Source organism: Rhinatrema bivittatum, unplaced genomic scaffold (genome assembly GCF_901001135.1).
Source record: "Rhinatrema bivittatum unplaced genomic scaffold, aRhiBiv1.1, whole genome shotgun sequence".
NCBI lineage: Eukaryota > Metazoa > Chordata > Amphibia > Gymnophiona > Rhinatrematidae > Rhinatrema > Rhinatrema bivittatum.
This window is the reverse complement of record NW_021820691.1, coordinates 211,481-229,316: the sequence shown is the minus strand read 5'-3', so window position 1 is coordinate 229,316 and position 17,836 is coordinate 211,481. Positions and strand designations below refer to the sequence as shown.

The 17,836-nt window shown below is 50.2% G+C and overlaps 1 pseudogene; it reads right to left on the bottom strand.

Annotated features, from left to right (window-relative positions):
- LOC115081944 overlaps positions 1-13,583 on the bottom strand; it is a 43,851-nt pseudogene extending 30,268 nt beyond the window's left edge.
- Between the last annotated feature and the right edge of the window lie 4,253 nt (positions 13,584-17,836).

Genomic DNA, 17,836 nt, shown 5'->3' with positions numbered 1-17,836 from the left:
GTCCCCCGACGTCAGGAGCATAGGAGATCGCTCCGGCCATACGGTGTATGGCCGGTGCCATTTTGTACGTAAAAACGATTCGCGTGCAGGAAGTCGTTCCCGGACCCCCGCTGGACTTTTGGCAAGTCTTGTGGGGGTCAGGAGGCCCCCCCAAGCTGGCCAAAAGTCCCTGGGGGTCCAGCGGGGGTCCGGGAGCGATCTCCTACACTCCTGACGTCGTTTTTTCCGTACAAAATGGCGCCGGCCATACGGCGTATGGCCGGCGCCATTTTGTATGGAAAAACGATTTGCGTGCAGGAAGGCGTTCCCGGGCCCCCGCTGGACTTTTGACAAGTCTTGTGGGGGTCAGGAGGCCCCCCCAAGCTGGCCAAAAATCCCTGGGGGTCCAGCGGGGGTCCAGGAGCGATCTCCTACGCTCCTGATGACAGGGGACAAAAAAACAAAATGGCGCCGGCGCTACCTTTGCCCTGTCATATGACAGGTCAAAGGTAGTGCCGGCGCCATTTCTACAACACACCGGAGGCCCGAGAGTAAAAGATCACACCGGGACCTTTCCTCTGGACCCCAGGTAATTTAAGGCATTTTTGGGGGGTTCAGGAGGGTGGGGGATTTATTTTAAAGGGTCGGGGTGGGTTTTAGGGTTTTAATGTGCCCGAAAGTGGAAGATCACACTGGGACCCCCCACTGGACCCCAGGTAATTTAAGGCATTTTGGGGGGGGGGGGTTCAGGAGGGTGGGGGATTTATTTTAAAGGGTCGGGGTGGGTTTTAGGGATGTTTTAGTGTGCCGGTTTTCGATTTACACGATTTACACGATATTTAAAAAACCCAAACTGCGACGATCCGATTCCCTCCCCCTCCCAGCCGAAATCGATCGTTAAGACGATCGATCACACGATTCACATCTCTACTGACAAACCCCCCCCCCCCCCCCCCCTTCCCAGGAGGCTAGAAGCCTAATCCTGTAACCTGCTGGTCTTCTTTTTTCATCTTTTTTTTTTGGTATCTCAGACTGCAGGATTTTGCACCTCCACAATCTGCTGGAGACAGAGAAATACTGAGGGAGTGCAGGTGGCACACTGGGTTATGTACAGTGTCAGTGAGCCTCCCTCTGTTTCCATCTGCTGGCAGGGAGGTAAAACCCAGGAGTCTGGACTGATCTGGGTACATACAGGGAACTGCTGGAGACAGAGAAATACTGAGGAACTGCAGGTGGCACACTGGGTTATGTACAGTGTCAGGGAGACTCTCTCTGTCTCCATCTGCTGGCAGGGAGGTAAAACCCAGGAGTCTGGACTGATCTGGGTACATACAGGGAACTGCTGGAGACAGAGAAATACTGAGGGACTGCAGGAGGCACACTGGGTTATGTACAGTGTCAGTGAGACTCTCTGTCTCCATCTGCTGGCAGGGAGGTAAAACCCAGGAGTCTGGACTGATCTGGGTACATACAGGGAACTGCTGGAGACAGAGATATACTGAGGGAGTGCAGGTGGCACACTGGGTTATGTACAGTGTCAGTGAGATTCTCTCTGTCTCCATCTGCTGGCAGGGAGGTAAAACCCAGGAGTCTGGACTGATCTGGGTACATACAGGGAACTGCTGGAGACAGAGAAATACTGAGGGACTGCAGGAGGCACACTGGGTTATGTACAGTGTCAGTGAGACTCTCTGTCTCCATCTGCTGGCAGGGAGGTAAAACCCAGGAGTCTGGACTGATCCGGGTATGTACAGGGTACTGCTGGAGACAGAGAAATACTTAGGGGACTACAGGAGGCACACTGGGTTATGTACAGTGTCAGTGAGACTCTCTCTGTCTCCATCTGCTGGCAGGGAGGCATAACCCAGGAGTCTGGACTGATCCGGGTATGTACAGGGAAACTTTGCTTGAAAAAAGACTCATAGAAAGTTGGATCTGGAAGGGATCTCAGGAGGACATCCAGTCCATCCCCGCCTGAAGTCAAGATCCAGTTTACGCAAGCCAAAATGAAATACCCATGTAGACTTCACTTGTCCACATTCCCCTCACCCGTGGCTACACCCTCTTTGCCATAAGGAAAAATATGCAGCTAGATTGCTAATGCTGTTCATTCAAACGTTTGAGCATTGCTTGTGTGATTGGTCCCTCCTGACGCAGAGGATGAAACACGCTCCATGTCGGGGGTCCATGTCCACAATTGAAAAAGCAAAAATACTCAGCTCTTTATTGCAATCATTAAATGCTTCAGATTGCCTGCACATTAAATTCCTTGCCGTATCTTTTCCATTTTCCATGGGACTGGTGAGATTGCCTTCCACCTCCTGCTGTGTGCTAGATTGCTTTGAACGTTATCCTGTAAGAGGAAGTTCATCAGTGGGGTTCAAACACCTAGAGATGGATCCCTCAAAGTTAAACCCCCCTACCCCCACCTCAACACATTTAGGGAACTAAATCCATGAGGTACCTACATTTAGGGAGCTAAAGATGGGAGGGAGGCAGTAAGTGGATTTAAGTTGAGGGAGAAATTTTAGGTGCCCAATGTATTCGGCCAAAATTAGATGCAGAGGCAGCTCATCTAGATGCAGGTGCGAGCCCATCTGCCCCAAAATAAGAGAAAAGCCCCCGCAGCCCAGCCATCCCCCGCCTGCTCCCCAGAATCCTCCTGGAGGACTCGCTCTCGCCTCTTACTGTCCTGGCGTCCTTCATTGCTCTGATGCTAGAGGTGCGGTGGACGCGGGGCCGATAAGACGAGAGACGCCGGCGCAGCTTGGGAATCCCTGCGGGAGGTCTCTTATCTGATACTGGAACGACTGGGAGGGGAATCCCCAGGCCGGGCAGGATCCTGGGGCTGCAGGGAGATTTCCTTTTTCTCTGATATCGGTGCAGAGGGATCGCTGGCTTAGGGAAGCACAGAGCCTGCTGAATTTAGGCTGAGGGCCCAAATCTAGGCTGCCATATTTCACTTTAGGAGAAGTTTCAGCCAAAAATCTAGGCCCCTAGGTTCCACAGAAAATTCTGCTCGGCATTTTTAGGAAGATTATCTGTTCAGCTGGCCAGGAATATCCCAGCAGGAGAAATATCAGTGCAGCTCTTAGTGGGGAGCATTTTCCTAACTATTTCTATGATTTTGATTTTGTACAATTCCTATTGTTTTTGCTGTGGCTCTCCCTGAAAACGTTTCTGCAGGGCTGTGGTGGGAGGATGGTTAGGGTCGCCGGGCTGAGAGGAAGACACCCATTCCCTTAACTCATCCATGTCTAATATCTAACTTTTTATGCTAAAGATTACATATTCTTAGCTCTATCCAAAAATCCAGCTGGGACTTCCCTTCCACCGATGTCGCCTGACCCTTATAACCCTGCCTCACAAGTCACTACACTGGGGCCCCTTCTGCTTCCATCCACAGCTCAAGCTCCTCGCTCTGCAGCTCCTCTCTGCCTCCCCGTCTTACCTCTCCCTACAGCCCTCCTCGTGAACTTCACACCTCTGGCAAGTGCCTCTTATCTGTGCTTTTTGCTGCGTCCTACACCGGGATCAGACTTTCTGACTTGGGGCTCCCTCTCTTGCCTTATTCAAATCCAGCCTAAGAAGAACATCTTATCCCCTGCCTATCCCACTCACAGCCTTACTGAGTACAATAAAAGATAAACTAGTGCAACTTATACTCTCATTGAACACCAAAAAAAACAGAAATAATTTGGCTGAGCCGAAATCCACCTAAATCCATATCACCAGGTATAGATCTGGGAAAGTGGCAAATAATCCCATCAACTCAAGTAAGTGATTTAAGTGTTCAAATTGACTAAAACTTAACAATGGAAACCCGTATTAGTAAACTGATTAAATCAGGTTACAACAAGTTGTGGAGTCTGAGCTGACTGAAGCCATTACTAACCACAACGGATTTCAGAAACGTGCTACAAACACTAATATTCTCTCAAGGCTCGACTACTGCAACTCCTTACTTCTAGGTCTTCCGGCAATTCACATAAAACCACTTCAACTACTACAAAATGCCGCGGCAAGACTGCTGTCTGGAGCACCTCACTCCTACACTGCTGGCTCTGCCCTGGCTCCCAATGCAATCAAGAATATATTATAGAGTTCAAACGATTATATTCAATAACACTAACCCAGACAAGAGTGACACTGAAACCACACAATCCCCACCTCCGAACTCTCAGACCACAAAACAAGCAGACCCCACCATAAGAAATTCTCAGCTGACACAAAGCAGAGATAGAGGATTATCAATTGCTGCCCTGAAACGCTGCAATCCCCTGCCTGAAGAGCTACGAATAACAGACAAAAAAGACATTTCAAAAATGCCTAAGGAATGACAAACTTCCAGAATACCAGGTCTCAGAAAACCAAATTAGGACTTGAAAAATAATTCTACCTCGCAATCCCGCTATATTCCTTTTGCTTATGAATTCGGATGTCTGCCATTGTACTGAGGATTATAATTGTGAATGTTTCACCTGTAAACCGTTGTGATCCAGTGATTCTCACATGGAACGACAGGATATAAAACCTCTAAACAAATAAATAAATATTGATTGTAACCATTCTCTCTTTTGCCCTGTTTGCTTGTCCTGATTAGACTGTAAGCTCTTCGGAGCAGGGACTGTCCCTTCTGTGTATTTGTACAGAGCTGCATACACTGAGTGGCTCTATAGAAGTGAGCAGTAGGAGTAGAAAGTTACAGAGAAGGATGAGTGGATTAAATAACATCTGCTTTCTTCTATACCAAACTAAGGAGAGCTTAAACTCTATGCAAGCTGAACCTGTAACTATGGTGGATTGCAAGCTCCCAGCAAGGACTACAGAAGAGAAATCATATCTGATAGGATAAGGCGGGAGCTTATAAAGGGATGGTGCCTGCCTAACCTGGACAGTAAGTGAGCCCTCATAAGAGCCTTATAGAGGGGCAGTAGGAGATCTTTCTCCCCTGCTTCCACCTCTAACATGAGTCTTCCCTGGGTTTCTGCTTCATTCACTCACTCCCCGCTCATCACCCTACAATATGATCAAGTCCAATTCCTGATTAGTATTATTTATTGCAGTAATTTATTACTAATCACCACCCTATTCAGTTTGTCGCTGTCTATTCTTGTATCCTGAGCTTATTCTCCATACCCAATCTCTCCTATCGCTCCTCTGCCTATTTCATTATCAATATCTCTGTAATATCAGGGAGTCCTGCAGTGCAGCTACAATATGGCACCGTGTGTCTCCTGCAATAAAGGCTCCTTATGTCATTCAGTCAGGGTCAGAATAAACAGAGAAAGGGTGCAAAGTCAGAAGAGGATTAAACTTGATACTTGCCTGCTACTTTCAGCTCCAGCGTTGCTTCTTCATAGTAAGTATCAAATTGAAAGAAACATTTGTAACTCCCCTCATCTCTCAGCCCGACACTGTGTATCCTCAGCGAGACGCTGCCATTGGAGATGTGAGTCCTGATGAGCTCCGTCCTGCCTCGGTACTCTGGGATCTGTCGCTCGTTCTGATCCGTCCCGTTCTCATACAGGTGCACGTGAGAATCAAATCTGGATCGGAACCACCTCACCTGCATGTGCTCTGCGCTGAGGGGTGGGGAGAGGCGGCAGGGTAACTCAGCATCTCCACCCAGAACAGCCACCACGGGCCCATCAGGGCCGATGACTTTAAATCCTTCTGCTAATTATGTGACACAAAAAAACAAAGGGAATGACATCAGTCAGAAATGGAGAATATGGGACTGACAGCTGAGAAATCTAAAGACAGGGCTCTTATTCTGCCTGTGTTTCTTTCCATGCATGGGCTCCTGGGAGATGAGAGGAGACAGGGGCTGAATTAAGGAGAGGATTAGCTCTTTCTTGCTCTGCTCTGCCCACTGCAGCTTCACCCCTTCCCCTCCTGTTCTCTGCAGGCTGCCTGGGAAGGGAGGGGCTAGAGTAGGAAGCAAAGGGTTGTTCTTAGCTGAGTAAGAGGTGGGGCACAGGCCGATAGAGTTAGGGGATACACCCTGTGGTCCTCTATTGTGTGGGGTGGGGGTAATTTTCATCCCCACAGACCTAGCCTCCTAGCAGCCCTTGCCAACATCACCAATGACCTGTTCTTGGCAAAAGCCAAAGGCCTTCACTCAATCCGTTTTGTCCTTGAAATATCCACTGCTTCTGACACTGCTGAACACCACCTGCTCTTGGATACTCCTAGATCCTACTGAAAAATGTTTTCCACCCATCCTTGCTGGGTGAGAGCAGATCAAGCCTGGGAAGATCTCATGGGTCAGACCTCGATCTGTCACTCATCCTCCCATGGCAAGGATCGCTCTTCCATCGCTCAACTGCAGTCCTGAAATTTGTAAACCCTTCCACCTCTCTGCACATCTTGAGAAATAAAATCTCCCTGCTACATAAACCCAAAACTTGCATCATTCCTGTAGCTGTGGAAGGGAGCACAGGCAGCTGGGAGAGCTCTCCTATTGGTCAGAGTCTGTGGGAGGGAGCACAGGCAACTGGGAGAGCTCTGCTATTGGTCAGAGGCTGTGGGGGGAGCACAGGCACCTGGGACAGATCTTCTATTGGTCAGAGGCTGTGAGAGGGAGCAGAGGTGGCAGGGAGAGCTCTTCTATTGGTCAGAGTCTGTGGGAGGGAGCACAGCCAGCTGGGAGAGCTCTTCTATTGGTCAGAGGCTGTGGGAGGGAGCACAGGCAGCTGGGACAGCTCTTCTATTGGTCAGAGGCTGTGGGGGGAGCACAGGCAGCTGGGACAGCTCTTCTATTGGTCAGAGGCTGTGGGGGGAGCACAGGCAGCTGGGACAGCTCTTCTATTGGTCAGAGGCTGTGGGAGGGAGCACAGGTAGCTGGGAGAGCTCTTCTATTGGTCAGAGTCTGTGGGAGGGAGCACAGGTAGCTGGGAGAGCTCTTCTATTGGTCAGAGGCTGTGGGAGGGAGCACAGGCAGCTGGGACAGCTCTTCTATTGGTCAGAGGCTGTGGGGGGGAGCACAGGCAGCTGGGACAGCTCTTCTATTGGTCAGAGGCTGTGGGGGGAGCACAGGCAGCTGGGACAGCTCTTCTATTGGTCAGAGGCTGTGGGAGGGAGCACAGGCAGCTGGGACAGCTCTTCTATTGGTCAGAGGCTGTGGGGGGAGCACAGGCACCTGGGACAGATCTTCTATTGGTCAGAGGCTGTGGGGGGAGCACAGGCACCTGGGACAGCTCTTCTATTGGTCAGAGGCTGTGGGGGGAGCACAGGCACCTGGGACAGCTCTTCTATTGGTCAGAGTCTGTGGGAGGGAGCACAGCCAGCTGGGAGAGCTCTTCTATTGGTCAGAGTCTGTGGGAGGGAGCACAGGTAGCTGGGAGAGCTCTTCTATTGGTCAGAGGCTGTGGGAGGGAGCACAGGCAGCTGGGACAGCTCTTCTATTGGTCAGAGGCTGTGGGAGGGAGCACAGGCAGCTGGGACAGCTCTTCTATTGGTCAGAGGCTGTGGGGGGAGCACAGGCAACTGGGACAGCTCTTCTATTGGTCAGAGGCTGTGGGGGGAGCACAGGCAGCTGGGACAGCTCTTCTATTGGTCAGAGGCTGTGGGAGGGAGCACAGGCAGCTGGGACAGCTCTTCTATTGGTCAGAGGCTGTGGGGGGAGCACAGGCACCTGGGACAGCTCTTCTATTGGTCAGAGGCTATGGGAGGGAGCACAGGGAGAGCTCTTCTATTGGTCAGAGGCTGTGGGAGGGAGCACAGGCACCTGGGACAGCTCTTCTATTGGTCAGAGGCTATGGGAGGGAGCACAGGGAGAGCTCTTCTATTGGTCAGAGGAGGATGCCTGCTGCTGGCAAAAGTACAGTACAGCCTCATTGTTACTCGAATAGATTTGGATTTCAGTCTTAATTGCGCATCTTTTCCAAAATCTGAGCTGAAGGAGAGTTACAGTTCAGGTTCTTCAGTTATTTCCCTGCCCATGAGGACTCAGAGTCTTTGTTGTACCTGAGGCGATGCAGGGGGAGGTGAGAAGCAGGATTTGACCCTGGCATCCCTGGTTCTTGGCTTCCTCCTCCTCTAACTACTGCAAGCAGAAGGGAAAATCTGAGGGACGGAGGATTTTATCACCTCAGATATAATTTTATTCCTATCATTGCAAACAGCAGTTTCTGGTCCTTTTCTCTTAACTCCATGACACAGCTGTGTACAGAGAATAAGAGAAAGTCGGGATAAAATGCCGGCAGTTAATAATGATAAAAAGGCACAGGAAATTAAGAGACGTCTCACCTGCATTCACAGTCAGGCAGTGATGAGAAATCACCAGAAGGGAGCAGAGAGCTCTTACCATGGGGGGATCAGGAAACTGCATCTTCAGTGCCTCTGAAAAAAATAAAATCAATCAACCTAGAACAAACTGAAATGAAGTTACTCCCACACCCAGAGCCGCAGCCCGGCTATTTGGCAGCTATGGCCAAGTATAACAGGGCGCCCTGACCCTGAACATAACACACGACGCCATGAGCCAGGACTCGCTGGTCTATGGGGCTTTCACTTTCATTCTTATTCTGACCTAGCAGCTTCCTCCTGCCCCTATGGGCTGCCAGCTGAATCAGAACCAGTACAGGGATCCTGGCGCCATCATGAGCCTTCATTCAAAAACTGAACTGGAAACCCCAAGAAAGCAGACTCTGCATGCCCTGCAACACCAGAGAAGCAGAAACACATTTCCTCCTGCACTGAGCAAAATAAGAGATCCTGAGCTGCTTATTCCCAAAGTCCACAGAGTCCGTCCTCTAAACTGAATATAAAATGCTCTTTTCTACTCTGACTGTCCGGACTTTTATTTTTCTAATCACGTTGGTCCTCATCTCTTTATACTGCTCTCCTAACTCCTTTACAGGGTCTCCTGTTCATGTTCTGTTTCATCTCTCTCCTGTCTCGTCAGTATCTCCCTACGCCTCAGTCTAATATCAATCTTTCCCTTTTATTCTCTCTCTTTACCTCGGCCTCTCTATTCACTCATCTAGCTTTCATCCCCCCTTCTCCCCCTCCAGTTCTGTGCCAGTTCTACACCTCCCCAGATCTCCCCTCTATTGCCCCCCCCCCCCCCCTCAGTGTGTAGGGATGTATGAGTGAGGGGTGGGTGTAGGGATTAAGCACCCCAGCCTTGCACCCACCTCCTCCCCATACACAATTCACAATTATGCATTTATAATAACAGATTTTACATGAGGAAGGACTGGGGGATAAAAATAATCACTTCTGGGTGTATATTATATGCACAGGTACTGCTGTGGTGCCAACCAGAAACCCTGCCAAAAGAATTTAGAAAAAGACCCTTGGAGCCCATACGATATTAAGCCTGGGGTAATGCACGCTGGGTGAGGGATTGGCCCTGGGAAAGCCGTGTATTGAATCACAATTACAATATTGCAAACCTCCCATATCAAAAGAGCCCTAACTGCCAGCACTCAAACAGTAAATATCCTACTTATGAAAAGGCAGCACTGTAAATATTATGCCAGGTCCTAAACACCAATACACCTCCTATTAGGAAATGTGAACAAGCCAGGCTGTTATAGATCCCGACACAGAAACTACAGGCTAGCAGAATACTTCACTTCCATCACATAGACAGAGCTATTTTATTTATTTTATTTTTAATTTTTATATACCGGAATTCCTGTATGCAATACAAATCAATCCGGTTTACAAGTAACGAAAGGTTGCCCTGGTCTGGGAGGTTAGACTGGGGTTTTTTACATAGAACATTGAACAATAACAATCAACCATTGAACATAATTACAAGGAACAGTGAAAGTAACAATAGTATTTAACAAATAAATAATATTATTATAAAATTAACATTATTCGTGTTTTTAGCTGAGTGTGTGTGTTCGCATTTTAAAAGGAACTTTAGTTGCGTATATAGTCTGCAAGTAATCGGTTAAATAATATAATAAGAAAAGGATGACTGTTAAATAGATATTGCGAATAACCAAGTCCGTGTATGAAATTAAGTGTCAATGTGTTAGTGACACCTTGCAAAGGTTGGATCTGAAAGACAGGAGGAGGTGCCTAGTTACACTCTGGGCTCACTAAATACGGAATAAAGAGACCATAAATTATAGACACAAACGTGCAGACAAATACTGAACTGGAAACCACAAAAAGCCACACTGTGCAGACTCCAGAAGCTGGTACAGCGGCTCTTCTCCCCCTAGCAGCTGAGCTCTTCAGACACCAAGTCTCTATCGGTAAGGGGGGAGGCTGGCAGATTGTGATGGCGCCTGTGACCAAGATCATGTCAGTCACAGGCTAGCTACGCCTCAGCCAACACCAAAAGATGTCAAGGCTCAGGGACAGGTGAATGTTTCCAGCAGGGCAGAAACCAGAGCTGAATGAGGGTCTCAGTACTGCAAAAGGAGATGCTGCAGGGCAGGAGTGAGGTACATTGGCAGAGCTGTGTGTGAGGGTCTCAGTACTGGAATAGCAGGGGGTGCTGCAGGGCAGGAGTGAGGTGCATTGGCAGAGCTGTATGTGAGGGTCTCAGTACTGGAATAGCAGGGGGTGCTGCAGGGCAGGAGTGAGGTGCATTGGCAGAGCTGTGTGTGAGGGTCTCAGTACTGGAATAGCAGGAGGTGCTGCAGGGCAGGAGTGGGGTGCATTGGTAGAGCTGTGTGTGAGGGTCTCAGTACTGGAATAGCAGGAGGTGCTGCAGGGCAGGAGTGAGGTGCATTGGCAGAGCTGTGTGTGAGGGTCTCAGTACTGGAATAGCAGGGGGTGCTGCAGGGCAGGAGTGAGGTGCATTGGCAGAGCTGTGTGTGAGGGTCTCAGTACTGGAATAGCAGGAGGTGCTGCAGGGCAGGAGTGAGAGGCATTGACAGAGCTGTGTGCGAGGGTCTCAGGACTGGAATTGCAGGGGGTGCTGCAGGGTAGGAGTGAGGTGCATTGGCAGAGCTGTGTGTGAGGGTCTCAGGACTGGAATAGCAGGAGGTGCTGCAGGGCAGGAGTGAGGTGCATTGGCAGAGCTGTGCGTGAGGGTCTCAGTACTGGAATAGTAGGGGGTGCTGCAGGGCAGGAGTGAGCTGCATTGGTAGAGCTGTGTGTGAGGGTCTCAGTACTGGAATAGCAGGGGTGCTGCAGGGCAGGAGTGAGGTGCATTGGCAGAGCTGTGTGTGAGGGTCTCAGTACTGGAATAGCAGGAGGTGCTGCAGGGCAGGAGTGAGGTGCATTGGCAGAGCTGTGTGTGAGGGTCTCAGTACTGGAATAGCAGGGGGTGCTGCAGGGCAGGAGTGAGGTGCATTGGCAGAGCTGTTTGTGAGGGTCTCAGTACTGGAATAGCAGGAGGTGCTGCAGGGCAGGAGTGGGGTGCATTGGTAGAGCTGTGTGTGAGGGTCTCAGTACTGGAATAGCAGGAGGTGCTGCAGGGCAGGAGTGAGATGCATTGGCAGAGCTGTGTGTGAGGGTCTCAGTACTGGAATATCAGGAGGTGCTGCAGGGCAGGAGTGAGAGGCATTGACAGAGCTGTGTGTGAGGGTCTCATGACTGGAATAGCAGGAGGTGCTGCAGGGCAGGAGTGAGAGGCATTGACAGAGCTGTGTGTGAGGGTCTCAGTACTGGAATAGCAGGGGGTGCTGCAGGGCAGGAGTGAGGTGCATTGGCAGAGCTGTGTGTGAGGGTCTCAGTACTGGAATAGCAGGAGGTGCTGCAGGACAGGAGTGAGGTGCATTGGCAGAGCTGTGTGTGGGGGTCTCAGTACTGGAATAGCAGGAGGTGCTGCAGGGCAGGAGTGAGAGGCATTGACAGAGCTGTGTGTGAGGGTCTCAGTACTGGAATAGCAGGAGGTGCTGCAGGGCAGGAGTGAGAGGCATTGACAGAGCTGTGTGTGAGGGTCTCAGTACTGGAATAGCAGGAGGTGCTGCAGGGCAGGAGTGAGAGGCATTGACAGAGCTGTGTGTGAGGGTCTCAGTACTGGAATAGCAGGGGGTGCTGCAGGGCAGGAGTGAGGTGCATTGGCAGAGCTGTGTGTGAGGGTCTCAGTACTGGAATAGCAGGAGGTGCTGCAGGACAGGAGTGAGGTGCATTGGCAGAGCTGTGTGTGGGGGTCTCAGTACTGGAATAGCAGGGGGTGCTGCAGGACAGGAGTGAGGTGCATTGGCAGAGCTGTGTGAGAGGGTCTCAGTACTGGAATAGCAGGGGGTGCTGCAGGGCAGGAGTGAGGTGCATTGGCAGAGCTGTGTGTGAGGGACTCAGTACTGGAATAGCAGGGGGTGCTGCAGGGCAGGAGTGAGGTGCATTGGCAGAGCTGTGTGTGAGGGTCTCAGTACTGGAATAGTAGGAGGTGCTGCAGGACAGGAGTGAGGTGCATTGGTAGAGCTGTGTGTGAGGGTCTCAGTACTGGAATAGCAGGAGGTGCTGCAGGGCAGGAGTGAGGTGCATTGGTAGAGCTGTGTGTGAGGGTCTCAGTACTGGAATAGCAGGAGGTGCTGCAGGACAGGAGTGAGGTGCATTGGTAGAGCTGTGTGTGAGGGTCTCAGTACTGGAATAGCAGGGGGTGCTGCAGGGCAGGAGTGAGGTGCATTGGTAGAGCTGTGTGTGAGGGTCTCAGTACTGGAATAGCAGGAGGTGCTGCAGGACAGGAGTGAGGTGCATTGGTAGAGCTGTGTGTGAGGGTCTCAGTACTGGAATAGCAGGAGGTGCTGCAGGGCAGGAGTGAGGTGCATTGGCAGAGCTGTGGGGGATATCAGTACCAGCATTCTCAGGTTCAGTATTTAATATTTTTGCTCTCAGCAGATGTAGTTTTATAAAAAAGGAAGTTTATGTTCAGGCTGGGTCAGGGAAATGTATATTCATTCTTAATAAAATGGTAACTTCTTTATAAATAATATTGAGTCACTGAAGCAGAGATGGCAGATCACATCCGAGCACCGCCCTGCACCACCACCATCTCCCCTCTGTATCTATAGCAAGGAGCCCTGTGGGGCCGCAGCTCTGAGATCTCACTGAAAAGATGTGAGAGGGTGTTCAGAGGGGAGACGATCTCTCCTTCCTCCCCACCCCAGGGCTCTCTCACACTCAGCACACACCCAGTCACTCCCAGCAGCAAAATCCCTCCCCTTCTACAGCTCTACTGAGGGGATCTCTCTTCCCTCCCCACCCCAGGGCTCTCTCACACCCAGCACACACCCAGTCACTCCCAACAGTAAAACCCCTTCTACAGCTCTACTGAGAGGTTCTCTCCTCCCTCCCCACCCCAGGGCTCTCTCACACCCAGCACACACCCAGTCACTCCCAGCATCAACTCCCTTTCCCATCCCCCTTCCTCCCCCTCTACAGCTCTACTGAGGGGCTCCTGGGCGAGGGATCGGGGAGTTTGGGGGTCTCTTACCTCTGGCGCTGAATCTTCCCAGTGAGAGAATCTCTGAAGTTACAGATGTGCAGCTCCCCCAGGACGTGTCCGGTCTCCCTTCCTCTCCTTCACATCGCAGCAATTTGGAAATATTTAAAGAGGAATATATTTGTCCATTTAAAGGTATAAATATCAAAGCTTTCTAAAGGGAAGGAGTTCAGTCACCATCTTCCTCTCCTTTTAGAGCATAAGATTAACTTTCCCTGAAACCTGCCTCCTCCTCCTCAGTCTGGGTGAGAGTGAAAGTAACTGAGGGGACCTGTGGGATTGGGCAGACTTTGTACTGCTGTAGCACAGGTGCAGTTTCTGCCTGGAAATCCCTCCCCACCCTGCTAAGGCATCATCTAATCCTTATAATGATTAATGTGGCCTCTGGAGCATGAGGACAAGGGTCAGCGTCTGACGCTCCCAGGGAAAGAGGGCCACAGCGCTGGAGGTGCAGCTCACGTTGCATCTATTACCCTGGCTTGCATGAAAATCTGCCTCCCAGTATTCCAGGGTCCTCTTTTACAGGCACAGATTGAGTCTAAAAACGTCCCCTTCCACTGCCCCGTGAAGTGGCCTCAGTGACAAAATATTGTAATCATTGATCCCATGTTCAGGCACCACCCCCTCCCCTAAAAACCCTCCATGTATGAAAAAATAACCCCCAGGCCTCCAAATATTCAAAATGGGACTGGCCACCTGCATAGGAAATATTAGTCCATTCCTTAAATTCACAGGCTCTAATCCCCTCTCTCTCACTCTAATCCCCTCACTCTCACCCTGTGACTGAGACCCCTCCTCACATTCACAGGCTCTAATCCCCTCTCTGTCACTCTCATGTGTCACTGAGACTCCTCCTCACATTCACAGGCTCTAATCCCCTCTCTGTCACTCTCATGTGTCACTGAGACCCCTCCTCACATTCACAGGCTCTAGTCCCATCTCTTGCAATCGTGTCACTGAGACCCCCCCTCACATTCACAGGCTCTAATCCCCTCTCTGTCCCTCTCACCCTGTGACTGAGCCCCCTCCTCACATTCACAGGCTCTAATCCCCTCTCTGTCCCTCTCACCCTGTGACTGAGCCCCCTCCTCACATTCACAGGCTCTAATCCCCTCTCTGTCACTCTCATGTGTCACTGAGACCCCTCCTCACATTCACAGGCTCTAATCCCCTCTCTGTCACTCTCATGTGTCATTGAGACCCCTCCTCACATTCACAGGCTCTAGTCCCATCTCTGGCAATCGTGTCACTGAGACCCCCCTCACATTCACAGGCTCTAATCCCATCTCTGTCACTCTCATGTGTCATTGAGACCCCTCCTCACATTCACAGGCTCTAATCCTATCTCTGTCACTCTCATGTGTCATTGAGACCCCTCCTCACATTCACAGACTGTAATCACATCTCTGTCACTCTCCTGTGTCACTGAGTCCACTTCTCACATTCACAGGCTCTAATCCCCTCTCTGTCACTCTCATGTGTCACTGAGACTCCTCCTCACATTCACAGGCTCTAATCCCCTCTCTGTCACTCTCATGTGTCACTGAGACCCCTCCTCACATTCACAGGCTCTAATCCCCTCTCTGTCACTCTCATGTGTCACTGAGTCCACTTCTCACATTCACAGGCTCTAATCCCCTCTCTGTCACTCTCATGTGTCACTGAGACTCCTCCTCACATTCACAGGCTCTAATCCCCTCTCTGTCACTCTCATGTGTCACTGAGACCCCTCCTCACATTCACAGGCTCTAATCCCCTCTCTGTCACTCTCATGTGTTACTGAGACCCCTCCTCACATTCACAGGCTCTAATCCCCTCTCTGTCTCTCATGTGTCACTGAGACCCCTCCTCACATTCACAGGCTCTAATCCCCTCTCTGTCACTCTCATGTGTCACTGAGACTCCTCCTCCCATTCACAGGCTCTAATCCCCTCTCTGTCACTCTCATGTGTCACTGAGACCCCTCCTCACATTCACAGGCTCTAATCCCCTCTCTGTCTCTCATGTGTCACTGAGACCCCTCCTCACATTCACAGGCTCTAATCCCCTCTCTGTCACTCTCATGTGTCACTGAGACTCCTCCTCCCATTCACAGGCTCTAATCCCCTCTCTGTCACTCTCATGTGTCACTGTGACTCCTCCTCACATTCACAGGCTCTAATCCCCTCTCTGTCATTCTCATGTGTCACTGAGACTCCTCCTCACATTCACAGGCTCTAATCCCCTCTCTGTCTCTCATGTGTCACTGAGACTCCTCCTCACATTCACAGGCTCTAATCCCCTCTCTGTCACTCTCATGTGTCACTGAGACCCCTCCTCACATTCACAGGCTCTAATCCCCTCTCTGTCACTCTCATGTGTTACTGAGACCCCTCCTCACATTCACAGGCTCTAATCCCCTCTCTGTCTCTCATGTGTCACTGAGACCCCTCCTCACATTCACAGGCTCTAATCCCCTCTCTGTCACTCTCATGTGTCACTGAGACTCCTCCTCCCATTCACAGGCTCTAATCCCCTCTCTGTCACTCTCATGTGTCACTGAGACCCCTCCTCACATTCACAGGCTCTAATCCCACCTCCATCTTTCTGTTTCACCAAGTCTTTGCTCTGGGTTCAGACGCACACCCTGGCCTTCTCCCTGGGGGTTAATCTCACTGGGGTCTACACTGGAAGTTATCTTAGGGTCCTATCACCTGCATGCACACAGGACTACCTCAGGGGCTTGCCCAATGTAAACACGGAGCCATTCCTGCACACTCTGAGTCCATGCATCACACTTCCACATCTTTACAATAGCAGATTAATGTGAGCCATAAGAGGATAGAACAGAGAATAAATACAATCTGATACATAAATTATCTGCAATTAACTCTTCTGTAATATTTCCAACTTTTGTATATTGACCTGCAAAAAGATGACCGGAACTTGCAAAACACAAATAAACACTAATAAAAGTATAATAAAAATATGATAAAATACATTAACTAGAGGAAGCATTTAAGAACATAAGAACAGGCCATACTGGGTCAGACCAAGGGTCCATCAATCCCAGCATCCTGTTTCCAACAGTGGCCAATCCAGGCCATAAGAACCTGGCAAGTACCCAATCAGGAAAGAGAATACCTAATAGATAGATAAACAGATAGATAGGTATTCTCTCTTTCCCACCCTAAGGAATCATCCGCCTGATCCCAGCAAGATGATCCCTTCGCAGGCCACCAAACCTGCGATATCCAGCAGTATCCTGCCGCTAACAGGAACCCCCACCACAGCCCAGCCACGTGCCTGAACCCTGTCACATGCAACTAATGCCTGAGTCACAAAAGCAGATTCCTAGCTCTAAACCCTGCCCCACAAGAATCAGGGCTCTGGTAACTCCACCATAGGGAGGGGGGGTCACATGGCCAAATCTGCGCAGCCCCCTCACCCCCCACATTAAAGATGCGGCCTAAACGAGGTGAAAAGCAGACTCCAAGGCCTCCTGAATAGAACTGAGGAGTAGATCATTACCTACATTAGAAAGGTGAACACCGTCCCTGCCATAAAGGCTGGGACAGGCACCCCAAGACGAAATGTGTGTATCGTGAACCCCCCCATGCATGACCAACCAGCACCCTGTCTGTTCAAGTTGACCCTACTACGACCCCAAATCCTCAAATCAATGCAGACAGGCCTAAGAACAATGTCTGACCAAATTAAGGGGCCGATGCAATAATCTTCGCTTTCTTAACGCACGCATGGCGCCTACAAGGGGGGGGCACCATGCAATATGTAAATTAGGGGGTCACGCTGGGGTCGCTTGCCGGGCTGCCGGTTATGAAGTCTGACGCCGGTAAACTCAGCCTGGGTTTGCATAACCTGCCTGTCTGCCAGTCTGTGCAACAGACCATGCTATATAAGCAAAAAAAAACAAACACAAAAGCAAAAACTGCTCAACATCGCATAGAAATGGAGGAAACAGAGGCGGATTGTGGGAAAATATCAGCCCGGGGGAATTTTTCAAAACCAGCCCTCGGGGTATCTTATTCCCTCTCTCTGCAGCACCTGCATCAACACGCCAAGTCCTCTCTGAACCCTGCAGAATTAAGCCAAATATCTCCAAAGGAAATGTCACATTTTCCCTAAATAACTAAGAAATAGAGCATTCTCCGACCAGCAGTGAGTAAGCAAAGCTGCAGGACCCCCCCCCATTCCATCCATGCAGATTGGTTGGGGCCACCCCACAAGTCTGCTTAGCAGAAGACCTCACCTTAGTCGCACCTGCAGAACACAGACAGACCCTCGCCAAATACAAAATGAATAAATACTAAAGTATAACTAGAAACACGCAGACAAAATCTGAACTTGAAACCGAAACATGCCAGACTGTGTGGAATGGAAAAACATATTCCTCACTAAACATCAAGAAATATAAAGCATCGTAATAGTAAAACCAAACTCAAAGAAAGAATAAATATTTCTAAATAACTGATGAAAAGAACATCTAATGAT